This window comes from Mustela erminea, chromosome 6, assembly GCF_009829155.1.
Source record: "Mustela erminea isolate mMusErm1 chromosome 6, mMusErm1.Pri, whole genome shotgun sequence".
Lineage (NCBI taxonomy): Eukaryota > Metazoa > Chordata > Mammalia > Carnivora > Mustelidae > Mustela > Mustela erminea.
This window is the reverse complement of record NC_045619.1, coordinates 124,870,915-124,893,566: the sequence shown is the minus strand read 5'-3', so window position 1 is coordinate 124,893,566 and position 22,652 is coordinate 124,870,915. Positions and strand designations below refer to the sequence as shown.

At 41.7% G+C, this 22,652-nt stretch overlaps 1 protein-coding gene across 3 annotated transcripts in view; it reads left to right on the top strand.

Moving 5' to 3' along the window:
• NEBL (nebulette) overlaps positions 1 to 22,652 on the top strand; it is a 360,144-nt gene that overhangs the window by 185,595 nt on the left and 151,897 nt on the right. The window contains exon 1 of one of the 3 annotated variants that reach the window (XM_032349568.1): positions 7,189 to 8,383. The exons of the other annotated variants lie outside the window; for them this stretch is intronic. The gene's annotated coding sequence lies outside the window, so the exon portion shown is untranslated. Of the gene's footprint in view, positions 1 to 7,188; positions 8,384 to 22,652 lie in introns of those variants that run through there. 3 annotated transcript variants of the gene reach the window in all.

Genomic DNA, 22,652 nt, shown 5'->3' with positions numbered 1-22,652 from the left:
TTTTTTTTCTATGAGAAACTTGGATTAATCTGAAAGGTGGTACTTTGATTTAGTCCAATTTTCCACATTACTTTCAGATAAACTCAAATACTGAAACATATGGGCCAAATCCAGACAGATATTTTTGACAGTGGCCTGGACTCTGTCTGTTTTGAGAGGACGGGGGCTGAGAAAATGTTCAGACTGGTCTCCGCCAGAAGTTCCCACCGGAAGGGCTGGGATGAACAGCCATTTGCTTCATTTTCCTATTTGTTTTGACTTTTGCTTACTTGTTTTGCTTATGTTACCCTTGACTATCGTATGGATTGTTCTAAGTTGCCTTTAATCCCTTTTGGACTAAAGAAAGTAGAGAGACATAACACTGTGAATTTAATGACACCTCCTAGGTGTTTTGGGTAAAGTGTTGTGGATGAATGGGCATTTTTGATTGCTTGGGTCTGGGCGAGTGTTATGAAATGTTATCTGCCACTCTCATATTCATTTGTGCAGGATTTGAAATCATTTGGAAATACCCACTCAGTCTGCATCTGTTACTGAGATGTGGGATAGAACACAACCATAAATTTGAAATTGTGTGTAATGAAAGGGGCGAGCATGGGTTTAGCCTTGACTTCTTTCTTTTGGGGTCTGTAATGACAGCATATTGAATCTGGGGAGATTTATTAAATGCTACAGTTTAAAATTCTTCTGTTATATGACTCAGTATAGCTGCAGAAAGAATAAGAGAAGAGGCAGGGTTTCAGAATTTACTGAATGGTTGGAAAGAAACAGAACTGGTTTCCTAAAAAAAATTTTTTTTCTGTACAATTCCAGAACATGTCTAGTTGTGTCCACCTACACCTTGCCAAATCCAAGGGCAGAAATCCAGAAATGGCAGAAATGACCTAGCATAGCTTCCCATCTTTGCTTATTGATATTTTAGGGAAATGTTCTTAAAGGACAAGGTACAGACCTGAATTGAAGGAAAATGTGCCTTTGGACATTTTTAAGAGCCCCCTTTCCTGTTGTCCTCATAGCTATAGCTTGTGTGGGTGTCTGTAAAGTCTGTTTCTAATTCAAGTGGTTACTGCCTTCAATTTTCTAAGCAGTGTGTTCAGGGTACCTGCAGCAGGAAAGCCCGGGAGCATCACTGCCAACATCGAAGGGTGAACTCAGTCCAGCCTTGAGAAGATTATTGATGTGTTTCATTCTGCCTGTTTACACACTGATTTAAGCTGCACTTTTAATTAGCTGGGACAGTCTATAGATAAATTGTGAAATAAGATGGTAAAGTCCAACCCCAAGAGACTTTTACAAGCTCTGTGCTGTAGATAAAATCTGGATGTTTATTTTCTAATTTATTTTAGGTAATGGAGAAATATGTGGAGGGGAAGGGGGAAAAAAAACCCCAGATGATAAAATCCTGTATTTTACAGATTGACTGAAATAGTAAGTATACCATTATGTGATTTGTCAAGATTTGTGTCTGTCCTTGACTCAGAGAGGAAATAAGTGTGTGTGTATGTGTGTGTGTGTGTGCGTGCGCACGCAGGCAGCGGGGCTGTGTGTGCGGTTTCAGTAGGAATCTTTAGAACCCCCTTTCCTTAGCTCACTAGCCCACAGACAACACAGACACTGGGATTTTCAGCTGCTCTATATTCTTTCTCTTACCCTCTCAGTACCTATAATTTTGGTTATCTTTCCTATTTCCCAAATACCCTTTTTTACTACCATTTTCTGTTTAGCGTATACATTCATAAGACGCTCACTTGCTTCACAAGAAAAGCGAAGATTGAAGCCTTTGGAAAAAAAATAACATAGAGAAAAGAATATCTCTGTAATCTGATACTGAAATGTAATTATTTTTAGTTTTTTTTTGATACAGCTACATAATTTTTCATTGACTTCTTAGAATGCAAAATAAATTATATGCCCATTAATAAGCTCACGTGGATACTGATGATTTAGTTCCCTGAGATTTTTGTGAGTTCGTTTCAAAAATATTAGATTATTGGAGGTAAACGTGACCTAATAATTGAATAGCAGTGTCTATGGGCGATTAAAAGATTTGATTCAAAGTTGGGCTGAGTGGAAGGGTGAGCATGAGGGTAGGGATGATTATCTGGGGATCTGGTCTCTGTTTGTAATTTAAATAAATCATTTTGACAGAGACTGACTGTGGCCACGTTCAGGCTGCTGACGGTGTGAAATTGAGTTGTATGGTGGACAGAAGACAAGCAGGCAAGACAAATCCCCCAAGGCACAATTTGTTATGTAATTGGGTCAACTCATGCATGAGAAATGCATGCTAATTGTAAACTGGTGGCAAAATTATAGTGGTTGAAGCAATTAGGTCTTAGATGAACCCAAACAACCGATACGGAAGGGTCTCTCGTCCTTTTTAACATTCAGCGAACATAAGAAGTTTTCATTAAAAGGTGAGGGAGGTAAAAATAAGAAAGACATTCAGTGTTCACATAGAGTATTTGTTAGTTTTGTTCCTTATGCAAGAAGCATAACTGTTTCCTGAGCACTGCAAAATGTATATGAAAGCTTCCGATTTCGAGTAGTCAATTCTAGTACACAAAGTACTTAGAAAGGAGAATAGTGTGGTATTTTTGATATGACTCTTAACGGGGTTGATGATTGCAGATGAAATAGCAGCTAGTTATTAGGTCAGTGGCTTAGATTTAAGCCCTTGGAGGCTAGTATTTTCTTTTTTAAAGATTTTATTTATTCATTTGACAGAGATCACAAGTAGGCAGAGGCAGGCAGACAGAGAGATGGGGAGCAGACTCCCTCCTGAGCAAAGAACCCAATGTGGGGCTCAGACCCAAGACCCTGGGATCCTCTCTTCACCTGAGCTGAAGGCACTGGCTTAACCCCCTGAGCCACCCAGGTGCCGCATGGCAGATATTTTCACAGAGTGTGAATTTATCTGTCCCTTTAATGGACTGTACCTCATCTCCAACTTCTCTTAACTAGTAACTCCAGTGTTTTCCTGAGTCATCATGGGTTGGTAGCATCATCTTTAAAGCAAAAATCAAATATGCCTAAGAAAGTGATAGGAGGGGCGCCTGGGTGGCTCAGTGGGTTAAAGCCTCTGCCTTCAGGTCAGGTCATGATCCCAGGGTCCTGGGATCGAGCCCCACATCGGACTCTCTGCTCCGCGGGGAGCCTGCTTCCTCCTTTCTCTCTCTCTGCCTGCCTCTCTGCCTACTTGTGATTTCTCTTTCTCTGTCAAATAAATAAAATCTTAAAAAAAAAATTTAAGAAAGTGATAGGAAAATGACACATATTTCTTTGTAGTGTCTAACACATGTATGAATGCTTTATTTGTTTTAAAACACATTGACATACCCAGTCTAATTAGATGCTCTGAACAACCTCTCCTCAGGGAAAGTGTTTCTATAAGGAATACTTAGACTTTCCTGAGAACTACACACAGAAAATCACCACTTGGTACTTTCTCATGTCCAAATCCATGGTTTCCCTGACACCTGGTTTTGCTTTATTTTTCCACCTAGGGCAGAACTTCAAAGGTTGATCTCTTCTTTTTAGCCTCCAATTTTTAGCCACAGTCACTTAAAGAAACAAATACATCCCAGACCAGTAATTACTTGTGCCTGGCACATACGAGAGTTGTGGCTATAAAATGGCATTGTCTCAAGGGGAGGTGGGGAAGGGCCCCCCTAATAAAAGAATTAACACACATGACTTTTTTTCTTTCTTTCTTGGAACAGAGATTAAAGATCCAACACCTCATTTCTGAAGATCCTTCTTCTGTGAAATCTCCCTTCTTTTCACTTGTCCTGTATTCAGGCCCTTTTTCCTGCCCGAGTTACTGCAGGACCTCCTGATGGGCCTTCTCTCCTTCCAGCCTCCTTCTGCTGCTTTTCCATTGTATCTTAAACACTGCCACCAGATGAGTCTTTCTAAAAAGTCTCTTTCTTCAAGACCCTAATTATGATTCACTAGGAACTTCCCTTGGAGCACTACTCTGCGTTGGACCCAATCTCATCTCCACAGCTCCTCCTTTCAGACTCTAAGGACCCTCCACGATCTGGTCCTACACTATTTTTTACCTTATCTTGGGCTGTCCGTCCACACTGTTCCTCCATTTCTTTTAGGTCTGACCAGCTTACTCTGTTCTGGGCCTTTGCATGAGTCATTCCTCTTGTGTGGAACCATTTCACAGTGTCTGTAAACGACCCTGGATCCACTCTAAGACCCCAGGTATCACGATCTTTCTCATCTCTGAGACATAAGAGCTGTTTGTTCCATGGTGCCCTTAGCTCTCCTGCTCATTTCACGGGTCATGTTCCACCGTTTGGTTTTAAGGAACATTTCACTTGTTATGTGTTTTACCTCTTTACCTTCAGGAAGACAAAGATCATCCATGCCTTTTTCAATGTATTTTTTGCATCCCTACAAATGCATATCATGGCATTTGTACTTTCCCTTTCTTGTCACATCCTGAATTTAGGCCCTCCCCGTCCCTTGCGTGGATTGTGGGAATAAGTCTCTAGACTGTTCTTGTGGGCCACTGTACTGCCTCTTCTCCTTCCTGAGCTGTTCTTGTGGTTTCTTGCAAGTTCCTAAAATGCACATTGGATCATACCAGTCTCTTCCTTCGAATCTGTCAGTAACTCCTTGTTGGCTTTGGGGTAAAATGAGAAACCTTTAGGATGGGAAATGAGTCTGTCCCTGAGTATCAGCTGAGATCTCCAACCTGGCTGTCCCTCTTGGACCCTGAGCCCTAAGCCCTTATGCCTTCACCTGGAGGGCTCTTTGTACCCTTTCCCTATCATCCTACGACCCAATGATGCCTCATTTTCCCTATGGCCTTGTTCTTCTCTTGCTGCCCTGAGAGTCTGAATTATGAGTTATCATCCTGCTAGACTGAACTCTATTCTGAACTCTAAGATTCAGGCTGCCTTTTTCTCTGTAGCCCTAGCGCCTGGCACAGAACATCGGATAAATGGATTTAACTTCTTGGGCCAACATATCTTCTTCCCGTGGCTTTTCACTGTGCCCCAGGCTGCCAGCCCTGGGATGGCTTCCCAGAGACTGTTCCAATAAACACACCCATTTTGATGCCCCCTAGTCTTGTATGCATTTCATCCTATAATGGAGGCTATTCCAAGGAGTTCTAATATTTCTAGATTTATTTTAATCAAAACATCTCTTTTGGAGCTGCATAGTTACACATTGATTTTCTTCCTTTAAACTCTCAGTTCTGTCCTTCATTCCATCATTCTGTAGCACAGTGAAGTTCCCTAATAAATATTTGTTCAGTAAATGACTGAATTCTTTAAAGAGTATTATTTCCTCAAATTTTCCTTTTCTTTTTCCTTTTCAGAAGAGTCTGCCTTACCATTCACTTCTCAGTCTAGGCACAGCAATAGGGTAGGGGCTAGCCTATCCTTTCAACACAAAATTGCTAATGCCTAGAATAATGCTTGACACAAAGTGGGTACTCAGTAATGTATGTTGAGGTGGGGCGCCTGGGTGGCTCAGTCAGTTGAGCATTTGACTCTTAATTTCGTTCAGGTCATGATCTCAGTGTCGCGAGATCGAACCCCACATCCAGTTCTGTGCTAGGCGTGGAGTCTGCTTAAGATTCTCTTTCTCTCGGGTGCCTGGGTGGCTCAGTGGGTTAAAGCCTCCACCTTCGGCTCAGGTCATGATCCCAGGGTCCTGGGATCGAGGCCCACATCAGGCTCTCTGCTCAGCAAGGAGCCTGCTTCCTCCTCTCTCTCTGCCTGCTTCTCTGCCTACTTGTGATCTCCGTCTGTCAAATAAATAAAATCTTTAAAAAAAAAAAAAAAAGGTTTTAAGATTCTCTTTCTCTCTCTTGGCCCCTCTCCTCGCTTGGACACACACTCTCTAAAATAAATAAATAAATAAATAAAATCTTTAAAAAAATGTATGTTGAGTACATGAATGATGCAGTCATATTTAAAATATTGACTAATTTTGCATTCTTTCTCTTGAAATCTCTGTTTGCAAGACAGTTCTTAGCGTCTCAAGTTGCTTTGACTTTTGTCATTGGTGTTACTTCATAAATATTTGTTCTTCTCTTTTTCCGATTTTTCATTAATTATTCAGTGATTTCTTGTAAGGACACCAGCTGAATTGAATTGAACATCACCCCAGCCTTTTACCTCAGTTCGCCTTAATTACATTCTTATGGGCCCCATCTCCAAATACAGTCACATTGGGTCTTGGGGCTTCAAGATATGAGTTTTGGAGGGACACAGTTCAGTCCATAAGAGGGCTTAAATCAGCAATGATCTCCATACATCATAGGTAATTTTGAGGTAATTAAGTAACAAACATCTTGTGAGTATAACCTACTATCATCAGCCAGTTTTTTTTAAAAGATTTTATTTATTTATTTGATAGAGAGAGAGAGATCACAAGCAGGCAGAGAGAGAGAGGGGGGCTCAGTTCCAGGACCCTGAGCCAAAGGCCCCGAGGCTTAACCCACTGAGGCACCCAGGCGCCCCAAGCCAGTTTCTGTGGTGGAGGTAGAGTGCGCTGCCTGTTGCCATCCCAGGGAAACTTCTACATCCAGTTTATAGATTTTTTTCTATTTTCAAACTGAACAATTTTAACTAAAAAAAAAAAAAAAATTTCCTTCTAGGTCCTATTTCTAGTCCTTAATTGGCCCTTGCGAGCCTCCTTTTATCTGTGGTCTCGAGCCATGGTCATTTATAGAAACAAAGATAGCGTACAGTAGTAATTATGTTTTTCAGTTTTCCAGGTCTCGGTGAAATTATGGGGGTTGGAATATAGGTTTCGCATGTCCTTTGCTGGCACTTTGGCCTGGACTGACATGAGGAAAAAGGAGGGAGAGGTGTGACAGTAGAAAAGAAATATTCCTATGCCACTGGGAAAAAGTCCAATCAAGATGAACTTTTTAAAAAAAAATTTATTATTATTTTTTTTTAAGATGAACTTTTAAAAAAATGTTGCCATATCCAGTACATTATACAGATTAAAAACTTATAAAAGTATCTGAATTTTCTTCCAGATTTTATTTTACCCCTTGGGACATACCTACAGTGAGCACATACTGGACGTTAAAGAACTGGCAATCTTCCATGTATATTTGTAGAGTCCCCAGATGCAACTGTCATTGATAATTATGCCACCTCGTTATAATTTCAGTGGATTTTTACAGGTATGTTTCAAACCTGTTGTTTGTCCAGTTAATAAGTGTAATGGTCGCATGTCATTTTGACTTAAGAGGCCATGAATCAAAGGAGACATTATAAAGAGATTCAATTAGAGCCCATTGGTAACCCAAGCCAAGCTCGTACAATTAAAGAAGATTGCACCATTGGAAGTTAGAAGCCAGAATGTCTTTGTTTTCATAAGCCTATGCAGATATGTCCTCTAATTTGCATGCCATGTTCCTAGAAGAATTATGTCATGAACATCGCTTTCCTTTATTTTTTGCTTGTTCTTTCTGCTGTAGCTTCTTTTTTCTTTCACCATCGTCAGGTCTGCGCTGTAGCATTTTTTGTCTTCTGTATGGAATGATATGCAATGCTGTTTGGAAAAGGATATGTCTGAATTTCTGTTTGAAGGGTCTGTTGCTTTTGGGCAGGACCCCCAACCCAGGCTTGGTTCCAAGGACAAGAAGCAAAAAGGGATGATCATTTTCTTCTTTGTTTGTTTGCTCATATTTCTGATTGATTTTTCCTCCTGGGGCTGTATTACCTATAAGAGAGTCAACTTTTGATTTGTTCGAATTCAGTTTTTGTGTCCTGGCATTCTGAGAGCAATGAAAATGGCAGAGTTTGTCTGTTTAGGACACTGTGAAGTAGAGTTGAAATGTAGAAGAAAGAACAGAAGGAAAAAAAACTTAAAAAAAAATCATTCTGTTCTTCTTAACACTTGTTATTTTCGATGGCGGGAATTGAGTTCCCCAAGACAAAGTGATGTAAATGTTTGCTTTTGTTGTGAAATTATGGTGAGAAGGTGGAGGGCAAGCAGCATTTCCTACTCATGTTCGAACCTTCCAGAACATGGTGCTTTAACTACAGTGAAGAGGATAGAAGTGGAAGTTGCCTTCACAGTTGTCTTACGTAGGCAGGCATGTGTTTGTTCTTTAAACATTTGCTGTGGACATCACATTCACTGGGCCCCGCTGATGGCAGAAAACACGAGAAACCATGTTTTGGCACTTGTGCTCTTGCTCTAGTGCATGACGTGGCTGGCGACGGTTTCCTTTGGAGCAGGGGAGTCTTAGCTGGAAGTTGAGGATGGCGGAGAAGATGTGGTGAGAGGAGCAAAGCAAGCAAGGAAGAAAGGAATATGATCAAATTCAGAGCACCTAGCTTCTACTTGTCAGAGTGTTGGGGGAGACACCATTACAGAAATGTAGATTGAGGTAAGATCGGTAAAAGACTGGTCGCATATGTTCAAATATGCGTAATTTGTTATCTGTAAAACAAACAAAAAAAAAATCTGTGAAAGAAACCATTTTGAAAATGATGACTGACTTGAGATTTTTGAGTGTTTACCAGACATTGGGCACTTTGCCAAAAGGGGGGAGGGGATATCATGAGAAACAGACTAGATATGACCCCTGACCTCATGGAGCTTAGTGTTTACCCTTTCACAGCACCCAGATAATTGCTACACAGTACTATAAAAGCTTGATAAGAGGGAAACACTGTGCTATTATCAGAGGGTTAACTAGCCAGCTATGGGAAAAGGAACGGAAACCTTGCCAGTGCTACATTAAAATAGTTTTTGAAGGATTTTACTGAATCATTTTTTTGAATAGTGATGCCTGCTGTTCCGTTGGTGTAATAGGTGCCATCAATTTTGCTTTTAAGTTTGCCTGTCTCCCTCCGTCTGTTTTCTCTGTTCCCTGTTTGCCTGTCAGTATGGGTGTCCAGAAAATATCATTCAAAACTAATCAAGCCACAGATTCCATATACAATATAAAAAAAATGTGCATTTATAGAAGAGCATCAACCAGCTTATTAATTTTGGGGTGGTTAAGAAGATCAATATATTACTATCTGCGTTCATTTAAAAATTCAGACACATGTTCTCTGCCTTGTGGTTTTCAGGACTCAAGAAATTGAAAAGTATTGAGAGTAAAACTATGACCGTTTTTCTTCATCTCTTGCAAACTCCCACCCTCTGTGGGGATAGTTTGGAATTAAAAGCTTTTCAGGACTGGGCCTCAGATTTTCAGAAATTATTTTTCATTTTAAAAGTGTACACCAGGGGCACCGGGGTGGCTCAGTCGGTGTAACGTCTGACTTCAGCTCAGGTCACGATCCCAGGGTCCTGGGATCGAGCCCTGCATCGGGCTCTCTGCTCAGCTGGGAGTCTGCTTCTCCCTCTCCTTCTGCTCCTGTCCCTGGTCGTGCTCTCTCTCTCTGTCTCAAACAAATAAATAAAATCTTAAAAAAAATTTAAAAAGATACATGCATCTGAAAGTGTCATATGTGTACGTGGGCCGCGTATGTTTTGGCTGTCTAGGTCGAGTGTACGTGCATGTTTGAGTGGAGAGCTCCTGGAAGCTGGTGGTAAACATTGGTTTGCACTGTTTGGTTTCCACCTTTGGTGTTCTTGGCCCAATCTGTGCTGACAACGAACCTCTGGGACGTCCCCTTAGTGCTGTGCGGTCTTTTCCTGCCAAATATTGTTCTCTTGCAAGATTAAATAGCTGAATCAGTGTGGCCTGAATCTTGATCCTGCTGAGAATATTAAGACTCCTGCAGGTTGTAATACAGATTAGCTGGTGAGAGCTCTGTTGGAAAAATAGAGTGAGTTTCCCTAAATGAATTTAACAACTGCTGTGAACCTTTTTGTGTCCTTTAACATGAGTGTGTGCGCTGGCAGTTAACCACTTATTTCTCTCATTTTCCCCAAAAGTTGCTCCTGCCCACTGCCTGGTCATTTACTATACATTTTCATAACTTTATTTCACATTCCTCTTTCGCCAGAATAAGGCATTTGACATGTTAAAATGATTCAGTATCGTTCATCGTTATTTATTTGAGGAGGAAAACCATTTTTTTCTGAAATTATATGATGAATTTAACATTACTTACCTAATTAAATGAACCACATCACTGGCTTGTTTAGAATAAACTGATGGGCGTGTTGTATTTCTATCACAGGCTTTACATTATTGGTCGAAAAACAGCGAAATATCTAACAAGGGGCAGGAAGGATGGACTGGCCAGAATGATTTACCTCGTTTCCAGCCTCCATTCCATTCCTATTTCTGCTTCTCTGGTTAGATCATAACTTTTGAGGGTTCTGAATTCGACAGAGATTATGGTGTTCCCCCTTAAATGAAATAAATTAAAAAAAAAATCAACACCAATAATGCGAAATGTGAAAGCATAGTATACACAGATAACCTGAAAATGAGAAGTTGTTAGATTTTCTGATTGCAGTTCATTGAACACTTTTCTATTTTGGGGGGCCCTTACCTCGTGTGTGTACAAAGCATGCTCCTCTGCTTCTGAGGCAGCCTTCCCATCTGCTGCCCACACAGTTCATCTCCTGACACCTCATGTGCGTGTGCGCGCGTGTGTGATTTCTCAGTACAAGGGTCTGTGACCAATTTGTTAATAGCAGAGCATCACACAGTGGTAATACTGTTCCCCTTATTAGCGCTGTATTTACTTTTGCAGATCCCTCCGTAGGTTATTACTGGAATTATTACTATGAATATTTTAAAAGGTACATGACTAGTTAAATTATTTTTTGAACTTGTTGGCATAAATGCACCAAACACTCGGGGTAAGAAATGTACTGAGAGAAGGCGTGGGAAGAAGGCAGCATAATGGTTTGGCAGTGTCTAGTGCGTCTCCATAAAATGGACTCTATTTTGCAGTTCTCCTATATAAGGGTGTTAGGCAAAGCACTGCCTGACCTTAATTTCTGGGTACTTTGGAAGTTAGCTTGTAGCTTCACTGGCAGTAAAGAATTGGGGTCAGAACGGAGGTCTTCCGTCTGCTAATCTGGTTTGCCTTTTTTCTGAATGCTTGACTCTCCGAGTCACGTTGGTGGCATTGTTGGAATTTGCAGTCCTTCAGAATTTGACTTGCAAGCTGCATTGAAAAAGGAACTTTTAAGTATTAAATCGTAAATCCTCTAAAACATTATCAGTGGCTTAAAAAATTAATCAGTTCAAGTGGACAGAAATATTAATGCATTATCCTTAGCAAATGTCAGTGGAATGTCCATACCTGGGATTTTTCCATATTAAGACTAAATCCCCCCTTTTAAATTGTGAAATAGATCACACATACAAAACAGTCCACAGGAACTCATATGGAGTTTAAAGAATAGTAATAAAGTGGACATGCCTGTACCCAACACCCAGCTGAAGAAATAGAAATTTAGAAAATTTGGAAGGCCCCTCTGTTCCCTTAGGTTTATACCTCTACCCTCCAAGTAGCTATCAGCAACACAAAGACCACGGCATCCTGAAAACACACATTTTCATAGTAACATGATGAAAATCCAATTGCCATGCATGGAAGCCATTCACGGGATTTTGGAGAAAACCTGTTTGGCCTCTTGCACTATTAAAGCCTGCATAGTCTCTAAGGACTTACGCTCATTCAGCAGTTTGGAACTCAGGCAGGAGCATGACGATCTCTGTGCCCATGGGCATCCTGCTCTGTGCTCAGAGGACACCTACTCCCTGAATAGAGGACAAGGAGAGGAGCAAAACTTCACGAAGGCCACACTGTGTTGGGCACAGCCTTTCCCACTTATTTCATCTGTTTTTCTCAACATCCTCAGAAATAACTATCATTGCCCGCATGGCACAGATGAGACAAAGCTCAGAGAGAATGGACAAGTTGCCTAACCACATACAGCCAATCAAGACCAGAGCTGGGACTTGGGGGCCCGCTTCTTTTTGTTTGTTTGTTTTTGCTTTTTGTTTATTGTTTTTTTCTAACTTAAAATGCAGGATTCTCCCTCTACACCAGAGTTTTGGTATTATGTGTTATCTGGAGCCCTTGGGTCATAGAGCACATAGAGTCACAGATAGGAGGTTTTTTGGTTGTTGTTAACGCCGAAATAGATTTATCCTTAAATGGCATTTTGGAGATCATATGGTGATATTAGGACCCAATTTAGAAGTTTCCAATTTCCTAACTCCAGGACCGGAGCTCTTGGAGCAGAACCTCCCATTCAAATGTTCTTCGTGTGTTGGCGTACAGGAAGGTTTCGCATGGGCCCTGGCAGCACGAGCATGGGCGCTATTCAGGTGGTCCCTGATGTCGAGGTTGAATGAATATTCCCCCTTAGGATATAGTTACCTTCCTTGTCCTCCCCTCCTCTGAAGAGACCTTCTCTGTGCGTGGCACTGTTTCGGGAGCTGAGGATATAAGATGGAAGCAAAAGTCTCTCTTAGCCCAGAACATGTCACACAGCTCTCATAAGCCTGTTGAGAGGGAGGTATGGTTTCAGGGTCTGGGCCCCCCAGAGTCAGGAACCTTGCCCTAGCTGGGGTTTGATGATGGTCACAAATGGCTTACACAAGAAGGTGGCGCGAGATGAGTTTCTAAGAATGAATACGGGTAGAAGCAAAAAAGAAAGAAATGATGGTGAGCCGTGGCTGGTGAAAACGTCCCACTTGGGGGACCAGCATAGATAAGGAGTTGAGAAGGGGCCTGTTTGGTGCATTTGAGGAACTGTGAGTACGAATTTTATCCTGAAGATTTTGGGGAGTACCCAAAAGATTTATTTAGTTAAAGATGTTAGGGTCACTGTTGGCATAAATGCCGGAAGTGGTTTAGGTAGGCTTGTTGTCAACCTGGCCCTCCGCTGGGTGGGATTTCCCGGTCATTGTCTCTGTGGGATCCTGAGAGCCCCCAGGTCTGGCTGTCGGGCCTGGGATGGCTTTAGCACTAGTATTTGTGGGAGTCTGCATTTGGGGAACAAAAGAAGAAAATAATGAGTTCTGGTATCTCTATTTTAATGCTATACCAATGGAAAAAAAAAAAAAAAGGAGAACTTAAGCAGTTTCATTGCATGGGTTTAGAATTGAATGACAAACACTGAGCACAGGTGTCTGTATGGTATGTAAATAGGGCAGTGGTGTGTTCACGCCCCAACTGCGGTACAAGCCTGGGATGGCTAGTCTGCGACACAATGTCAGGTTGGCAGGTCTGAGAGTGTAAACCCCTATTAATATGTATGCCTTCAGCATTGCATGCAAATGTTACATTAGTTCCATACAGATATGGGCAGAAAAATCTCAGTGAACGAAGCTGTCTACAGTGGGGTCGTGGGGGGGTGTTCTGGTAAACTTATTATTGAGGTGAAACCTCAACCTTTGTTGCTTTGCCAACAGTGTCTCCAAAACTTAGATGACACACCAGGGTGCAGCTAGCTTTAACTAAAAAATGTAACTTCCTTTTCCTTATTGTACCAACCGGAGGTGACAGATACTCATCAGCACAGATCACTATATGGGGCAGGCAGATGGTCAAAGAGGTGACCTCTGGAGTCCCTGGTATCCTCAGGGCACCGTCTGGAAGCGATATTTCTGGAAGTTTATGAGGACGCCTGTTTGAGACTGTTCACCTTTGACTGCCTTGGGTCCTCAAGTCCGAACACACAGGAACAAAATCCTAGCAGTAGAATCGTTTTCAATGACTTAGTATTATGTGTGTAAGGAACTGAGGACTGGATTTTAGTTAAAAGCAAAGGAAATTCATTTTGAATTGTAGCACACACAATGTGAGTAAGAAACAAGAAATAACTTCCTAGGGGCGCCTGGGTAGCTCAGTGGGTTAAAGCCTCTGCCCTCAGCTCAGGTCATGATCCCAGGGCCCTGGGATCGAGCTTCGAATCAGGCTGTCTGTTCAGCGGGGAGCCTGCTTCCCATTCCCGCCCCTCTGCCTACCTCTCTGACTACTTGTGATCTCTGTCTGTCAAATAAATAAATAAATAATCTTAAGAAAAAAAAAGAAGCAACTTCCTATAATATGTGGGTTAGATAAGAAAGTCTGAAGGCTCTTTTGACTTTTAAAATGACCTATTTTAGGGACGCCTGGGAAGCTCAGTTAGTTGAGCATCTGCTTTCGGCTCAGATCCTGATCCCAGGGTCCTGGGATCAAGCCCCATACTGGGCTCCTTGCCCAATGAGGAGCCTGCTTCTCTGTCTCCCTCTGATACTTCCCCTGCTTAAACTCTCTCTCTCTCTAATAAATAATAAAAAAACAAACTAAAGGGGCACCTGGGTGGCTCAGTGGGTTAAGCCTCTGCCTTCAGCTCAGGTCATAGTCTTAGGGTCCTGGGATGGAGTCCCGCATCGGGGTCTCTGCTCAGCAGGGAGCCTGCTTCCCCCTCTATCTCTGCCTGCCTCTCTGCCTACTTGTGATCTCTGTCTGTCAAATAAATAAATAAAATCTTAAAAAAAATTAAAAAATGACCTATTTGAGCAAAACATTGTATCTCCATCATTATGCCTCTTTTCACCCATGTCTCAAATGGGAATGATCCATCACAGTTGATGCTTATTTTAAGCTGAGATGATCAATGAAAGCCTGATGGAAGAGCCCTTTGTGTGTCGCAGAAGAAAGACACCATTACGTAGACATATGAAATCAAGCTCTCTCTATGGAGACAGGTGCACAGAGGTCTGATTGGCTTTCCTTTTGGGGCCTTTATAATTTTATGAAAATGCGATTGAGAAACACGGGAAAAACAGTGTAGTCTGGCTTGGGAGAGTCAGTGAACTGCATGTACCCCAATGTAGGGGAGTGGAGGGGAGAGCAGTCTTCATCACTGGTTGCTTGGGACTTGGCAGATTCTCTTAAAGCCCTCCAGATCGCACATCGTAAACCAAGTGGTGGTAATTATCCCTGAGGCCCCATAAATGTTATGTTTTGAAATGGGAATTAATACCAGGCAGAAAGTGCCATGTTTTAGGAAAGATCCAGTTTTCTTCTTCCTCATGGTTTTTTCTTTTAAAAAGAATTATGTGAGATGAACTGACATGTATGGCCCCAAAAAGGAGTCAACCTAACCTTATTCATGAGGCGGGAGAATGTCGAAGTCTGAACAATGTTGGATTACAAGGTCATTTTGAAGGACAGGATGTGCAATAATTAGAACAGGCAGAAATTAAACCACAATGAACAGTAATCCTAAAGAAAATTAAAACACAGAAAACACTGCATTATTTATTTGGATTCAATGGGAACTTGCCAAGGGAGAGGCAGCTGGCTTTCTGCTCTTTGAAATGTTTGTAGACTAGAGGAGAAGCTGTCAATCAGATTTAAGCCCTCACTTAATTCTTGCTCTTAGGCCAGATCTAACTGTATGGAGAAGTGGGGAAGAGACACAGTTAACGAAGTGACTCAGGACAGCAGAGACTCGGGCCGTCGTGACAGGTAGACCAGAGCTTGGATCTTCCTGTGCCAATTTCATATCACTACCTGACATTTAGGCTCTGTCCTCAGACCTTGGGGACCTTAGGAGCTGATTTTAGAGGCAGACGAGGCCTGGCTTTGAAGGACAGTATCTGCTTTTATTGTGTCTGTTACTCTAGGAAACAGAGTAATAAGGGTTTCTGCCTCACTCCTTTCCCCATATCTAAATTTGCACATTTGTAAAATGGAAATAAAAAATCTGTAACTTGGGATGCCTGGGTGGCTCAGTGGGTTAAGCATCTGCCGTCAGCTCAGGTCATGATCTCAGGGTCCTGGGATCGAGCCCCACATTGGGCTTCTAGCTCAGAGGGGACCCTGCTTCTCCCTCTGCCTAACGTTCCTTCTGCTCCTGCTCTCTGTCTCTCTGACAAATAAATAAAATCTTTAAGAAACAAACAAAAAATCCGTAACTTCTAAGATTATTTTAAGAATTACAAATTAGCTCTTATTTGTAATTAAAACACTTGGCTTAGTGCTTAATAACTGATAGTTTTGTTATTGCTGTGAAGTAACTTAGGAATTGAGACACAATCTTGGCACAAAAATGTATATAAATCGTCACTTTGTTTTGTCTTTGGAGAAAAAGGAATACTATTTCTAGTCTTCAAACTGATCGCTGTGGATAACAATTTATTTTATTTTCTTTGGACTTCCTTGAAGTAACATTATTTTGATTACTGTCACTCACAGTGTTGTATGAAACGTCATCATTAAACAGGCTGCAAAATTTTCCTGGGCGCTAATGTCCATTATAGAATTTTCACTGATGAGCATAGAAGTTGATCCTTTTAATAAAAATAAGCATACTGACTTAATGATTCCCATGTATTCAAGGTGAAAAAAAATTCTCATCAATGCAGCTTGGCACAACACATATTATTTTAAGTTCGCCAATGAATTGTTTCCCAGTTCAGGCCCAGGACCCTGTGATTTTCAGGCAGATCATTCATGATGTCTTGCTTCCTCACAAGCATTAGGATAAACATCAGGGTTATTTAAATGTCAGCTTTTAAATAGGATAAAGGAGACTAGACGGAGGGTAGATGGAAGAGAACCTATAGTTCTGCTGCAGTTCTGCATTTTAACTGAGAAGGGTAGGAATTAACATTTAAATTCTGCTACTGCCTCCTGAAAGGGCACAGTTTCCAGAGTCAGTTTTTGATCAGAAGGAGGAGATCTATCAGTGTCCATGGCAATTTCCAGGCGATGCGTATATATGAGGGCCCCTCACTGCAGTGGGCTTGCTCACTGGGGGCGTCCCCCGTTCTGTTATCTGTGTTCTTCCGTGCAGTGCTCCGTGACTTTGATAAAGAGAAGCCGATAATCATCTACAGCGTCTGTTACAATTAGTATTACCCGTGAGCTCACACTTGCCCTCCGTCATGCTCAGCGCAGTCTTGGCAGGTCCAGAATTTCTGCTCTTTTTCATCCAGAAATGAATTTATTTTGTGACCTTTGTTAGGGATAACCATGCTGTGTATGACACATAACCCACACCTGCAGGAAGATTCTAGATGCTTCTGCAGGGCGACTCTTCAGGCACTTACCGCACTGTGTCAAAGCACTGATTGGATTTTTCTCTCTCCCCAGCCAGGTAGACTGGGGTTCCTTGAACTCAGGGAATGTGGTCAGTCCTATTTTTAACCTCAGCACCGGACATGGTGCCTGGCGTGTCTTAGCCTCCAGTAAATGTTTTAACGAATAAATAAAAGTGCATGGCATTTTCCCTCACTGTTGCACAGCACGCAAGTTTATTTCCAGATTCATTTTCACTCCAAACTCTTAATGAGGCCCTGACCTATTTTGCCATACTCCTGGCTCCCTTCTCCTTCCATTTGCCTCCTAGCAGAGACACATTGCAGTGTCTCAAAGATTTGTCTGTCAAGGAATGATGAGGGATGTTGCCTGGGCTGACTTGCTTGAGTAGTAGTTAATTGTTGAAACCAACAGTCCTTGGGTCTGAGCACAACAGAGGTTTATTTCTCTCTCATGAAATGGGTCGATGTGGGTTGGCAGCAGACGGGGTGGTGTCGGGACCATGCTTGGTGCCTTGATGTCTATGCTGCCCCCTTGGGTCTGAGAATGCTGCGCTGGTTGAGCTACAGGTAGATGCAGGCAAACAGCAAGGAACCCTGGTGGGTGATGAGCGGTCCCAGGGGCTTGGTCTTGAAGCTGCGTCCCTCACGTCGATCCGTATTTCACAGGAGACAGTTCCATTTTGGGAGCTTGCGGGGGGTCAGGAGGAAGACAAAAAGTAGGACTTGGTGGCCATTGTCAGTCCTTGTCACAAACCTTCAAGACGAGGCAGAAATACTGTAGGCCTCCCTTATCTGTGGGGGTTACATTTCGAGACCTCCAGTGGACACCTGAAATCCCCAATAGCTCTGAACCCTATATATACTGTGGTTTTTCATATGCATCTACACCTATGATAAAGTTTACTGTGTAAATTGGGCAAAGTAAGTGATTAACAATGACCACAAGTGATTAAAGAGCAGTTATAACAATATACCGTAAAAAAAGTGGAGTGAATGTGGTCTCTCTTTCTCAAAGTACCTCATTGAACCGTGTTTGCCCTTCCTCTTGTGACGGTGTGAGATGACAGAAATGACAGAATGCCTGTGTGAGAAGGCAGAGTGAGTGAATGGCGTAGTCACCGTCACAGAGTGTCAGGTCACTATTGACCTTCGGATGGTAAGTGGGAAGGAAGATCATCTGCTTCGGGGCCATGGTTGACCATGAGTAAGCAACACTGTTCAAAGCAAATCTATAGATGACGGGGGGGGGGGGGGCGCTCTGTAGTGCCAAATGTTTGGTGTGTCCATTCAGCCTTTAATATGCTTGCCATGTTCTCACAAGAGCTGAATTTGAGTTTCAGGGAGAAGATGGCACTGCCTATAGTAGAAGTAATACTTTGAGTTGAGAACTCTTTTTCTCTCTTCTTTGTTTTGACTGTAGACCCGTCAAGCCTGGTTCAGTCACAGCTGACGCCCAGTCTCAGGTGGGCAGTGAGATCTCATCATAATATGATGAAGAGGGGATACAGGTTCAAACGTGAAATGCATACTTGATTTTTTCTCTCAGAGTTCATGAAGAAATATTTTTAGGTTAAATTGTACTGTCACAAAAAGTACAAAGTAAAGAAAGTGAAACTCATAGTGTACCCAGCTGGCCAGATCCTGAACTGAGAGGACTCACACAGTCTCTAGGAAGTTATTTCCTCAATACCCCTCTCCCCCAGGTAAGAACTTTAGCCTGCCCCCATTTGAAAATTGGAACTGGCTGGAGGATAGGAGCCAACTTCCAATGGACAACTGTGTTATGTCCAACTTCACTAAACCATGAGGCTTTCTTGTATTTTCTTTTCTTTTTTTAGCTGAGATATAGTTGATATGTGACATATTAGTTTCAAGTGTATAACGTAATGATTTGATATTTGTATATGGTGTGAAATGATCACTACAATGTCTAGTTGTGATCCATCACCACACATAGTTAGATGTTTTTTTCTTGTGACAATAACTTTTTTTTTTTTTTTAATCTATTTTAGAGAGGGAGAGAATATGGGGGGGAGGAGCAGAGGGAGGGAGAAAGAGAGAATCTAAAGCAGACTCCATGCCTAGCGCGGAGCCTGACTCGGGGCTTGATTCCAAAACCCTGAGGTCATGACCTCAACCCTAAGGTGGTGACCTAAGGCGAAATCAGGTCAGATGCCCAGCCGACTGAGTCACCAAGGTGCCTCTCTTATGACAAGAACTTTTAAGATTTACTGTCTTAGCAACTTTGAAATATAGTCTGTGTTATTGTTGACTGTAGTTATAATTCCATACATTACCTCCCCAGGACTTATTTATTTTAGACCTGGAAGTTTGTACCTTCTCACCCCCTTCACCCATTTTGCTCATCCTCTATCAGCTGCCTCTAGTAACCATTAATCTGTTCTCTGTGTATTTTCTTTTGTAATTTTTTAAAAGTTTGCCTTTATCTGACATGACTATGCATGAATCAGACAGATAATATAATGTTATCCAGGTAAGCTTTGAGAATGATCTTTGAGAATGATCTTTGAGAATGAAAATTATTTTCAAGTCATGTTCTTTGTGAAAAAGCTCATGTCTGAGGCCATTCAGTGACCGAAAAAAATGGACATTTCCTTTTGGGGTCATATGTAACAATTCATAAGTTTATTCTAGAAAAGAATTTAATTCCTTTCAGCTCAGGAGAGATACATCTAAGTGTAAAAATTACGAATTATCTGAAGGCTTCAAAGAGTTTGTGGCAATCCCCAGTTTGTGACTACAGGATAGCAAACACACTGAGAGAATCTGGTCTCTTCCAATGGGTTGTGCCTTTTTTTTTTTTTTTTTTTTTGTCATGCAAACTTGTGCATGTATTTTATGAAGTGTTAATGCAGTTAGTATCTAATGTTCCTAATTTATGCAATTGGATATTTCATAAATGGGCTTTCTGCATGCAAGCATTTGTACACATTAATATTTATGCAAGTATTCAAATCAATGCAAGGGCATCTGTCTGAGTATGTGATAAAAATATGCATATGCATGAACATTTGTACCAGGGGAGAAGTCCCCAAAGTTAGTGATTGCTGAGGTTACAGTTTTCAACTTTTGTCCTCGTGACGAAATCTCTTTGACTAGAAAAGGCAGGCAGAGAAACAGCACCGGCATTCATAGTGACAAACGAAATTGTTTTATTTGACTGTATTAAATAGATGTAAATGACAAGTCCATGGACGCTTCTTTAGTCAGCAATGCCATATGTAGAAAACAGTATTTTAGAAAATGTGGCAGTTGTCACAAAGAGCATGTATTCTCATTTATTGCCAATACAAAGAACATGCTGTTAGTAATGAGAAAATTTTTGTCAGACCTGTTTTATTTCTTTATTATTTCTTTATTTCGGCTTGAATTTGACCCGTAGAAATAATCAGCAGAGTCAGTACGGGAGTTCCTGAGCTGATTTTAGGAGGCATATACAAATGGAAAAGGTGACAAGAGAGGAATCTGGGAAGGAAAAATTCTCATTTCAAGTCCACTGGTCACTGTTGATGTGCTTGTACATGACATCCCAGGGGATTCTGGTTTTGGAGTCTTTTATAGGCTGGAAACCCCAGTCTCTGGGAGGCCAGGACCTTCTGGGGCACTGCTTTGGAACCTAGAAATCGACAGCCCTCCCTGCTTGGAGATCTCCTGACCTCTACCCTATATCTTTGTTATTTTAGAGGAAAATCGTTCCTTGATCTCTTCATACTTTTGATTCTGCTTTGTCTACTCATTAGGTTCAACTAGCAAAGAATTTCTTTTAATTTATAAACTTAGTTGTTGGTAAATTTCTAGGCTCCCATGTTTTCATTTCATGGTAAGCTACAAGTAAACAGAGTTGATTCTGAAATAGCAGTTTTGCAGTTTGAAGATGTGTTGAAGACTTTTCTTTTCCTTTTCTCTTTCATTTCTTTCCTTTCTTTTTTCTTTTTCTTTCTTTCTTTCTTTCTTTCTTTCTTTCTTTCTTTCTTTCTTTCTTTCTTTCTTTCCTTCTTCCTTTCTTTCTTTTTCCTTTCTTTTATGCATTCCTTTGCAGAGGAATTTATAATCTACCAGCTGTTTGGAAGAGATTGAGAATTGTGGTGTACCTTTGTCATGCTTGAGCAACATCTTCCCAGTAAAATTTTTATTGGCTGCTTTTGAGCTGAAATGTCAGCGAATTAGCATTTTTTTTTTCCCTTATGGGAAAGAAAAGGTTGAGAAAATTATGAATGGCTTAGGTATGAATTGAAAGGAATTGCTTGCTCAGTTATACTGTCCTTTCTCAAAGCCCCATTAGTGCTTGCTTTTCATGATTCACTGAAGGGAAGGGGCAGGTTTTGTATCATTGTGTCATATGTGGAGGGCAAGGCTGTCACTATGCATGGGACAGAGATGGCTGATTAAAATGTTCTCATGGGCATAGAGTGTTGCCTGCTTTCGTGTTTTCCTGTTTTATCATTCTGGGCTATGGAGAGAGACTGTGCTTGGATCACCTATGCTTCTTGTGAACTGGAGGAGGCTCAGAACCATTTGCAAGGATTTTGTCTGCCTTGGTGGTGTTTACGTGGTCTGCCTCTAAGAAGAGGTCCTCCATTTAGGCTCAAAGAAGAAGCGGCATCAAATTTCCCAGTGGGAAGGAGTTCTATATGTTGTGGACTTGAAGATGAGGCTAGAGTGAACAAAGGAGAAAGTGGCACAGGATGTAAAGGACAGAGAAGACAGGGCCATGATAAGAGTTGGTATTTTACGACAAATACAATGGAAGCCATAGGAAGTTTTAAAGGAGGGGTGTGACATGATTTGATTTACATTTTCAAAAAGATTACTTGGCAGATGTGTGGGAAAAAAATGAATTGCACGGGGCTAAGAATGAACACAGGAAATGATGATGGGGGACAGGTAAGGTAGGATGGTTAGGGGTAAGCTAGTGGTAGAAATGGAGAAAAGAGGACAATTTTATGGTTTTTTTGGGGGAGGTGGGGCTCTTTCAGCTTCATGCTAAAGAATGAAATGTGGAGAATGAGGAAGAGAGAAAACAGAGGTGTCTCCTAGAATTTTCGTTCTAGCAAATGGGTGAAAGGTGTGGTCATGACACTTAGACAAGGAAGACCAGGGAAGGAACAGGCAGTGGAAGGTAGAAGTATATCGGAACATCCAAATGGAGGTGACCAGTAAGCTCTTCTCCCTACAGCATGGAACTCAGCGGGGAGAGCAGGGAAGGAGGTATAACCTGGAACTGGTCATCAGCATGTAGATGGTGTTTCAAACCCTGGAATTAGCTGAAGTCACTTAAAGAGAAAATGTAGAGATGAGAAGGGGAGCCAGGACTAAGCCCTAACTCTCCACCTGGTACAGGTCTGGGGGAAGGGGAGGAAGGAGCCATGGTGGGTCCAGGGCGATGACAGAGAAGTAAGATAAGTTAGGAAACAGAAACCAAGGGAGGAAGATATTTTTAAAAAGGACAGTGGTCAACCGGCAAATGCTGCTGAGGGGTTAGATAAAGGGAGGACCCCGAGAAGCTCATTAAATCTGATGCTGTCAAGGGAGTTGCTGACCTTGGCAAGAGTGGTGTCAGTGACGTGGTGGACCGAGGGTCAGGCTGGAGTGGGAGATGATGAATTGGAAACAGTGAACAGAGGTAACTTGTTGAACAAGTTTTGCTGTGGAGGGCAGCAAAGAAGGG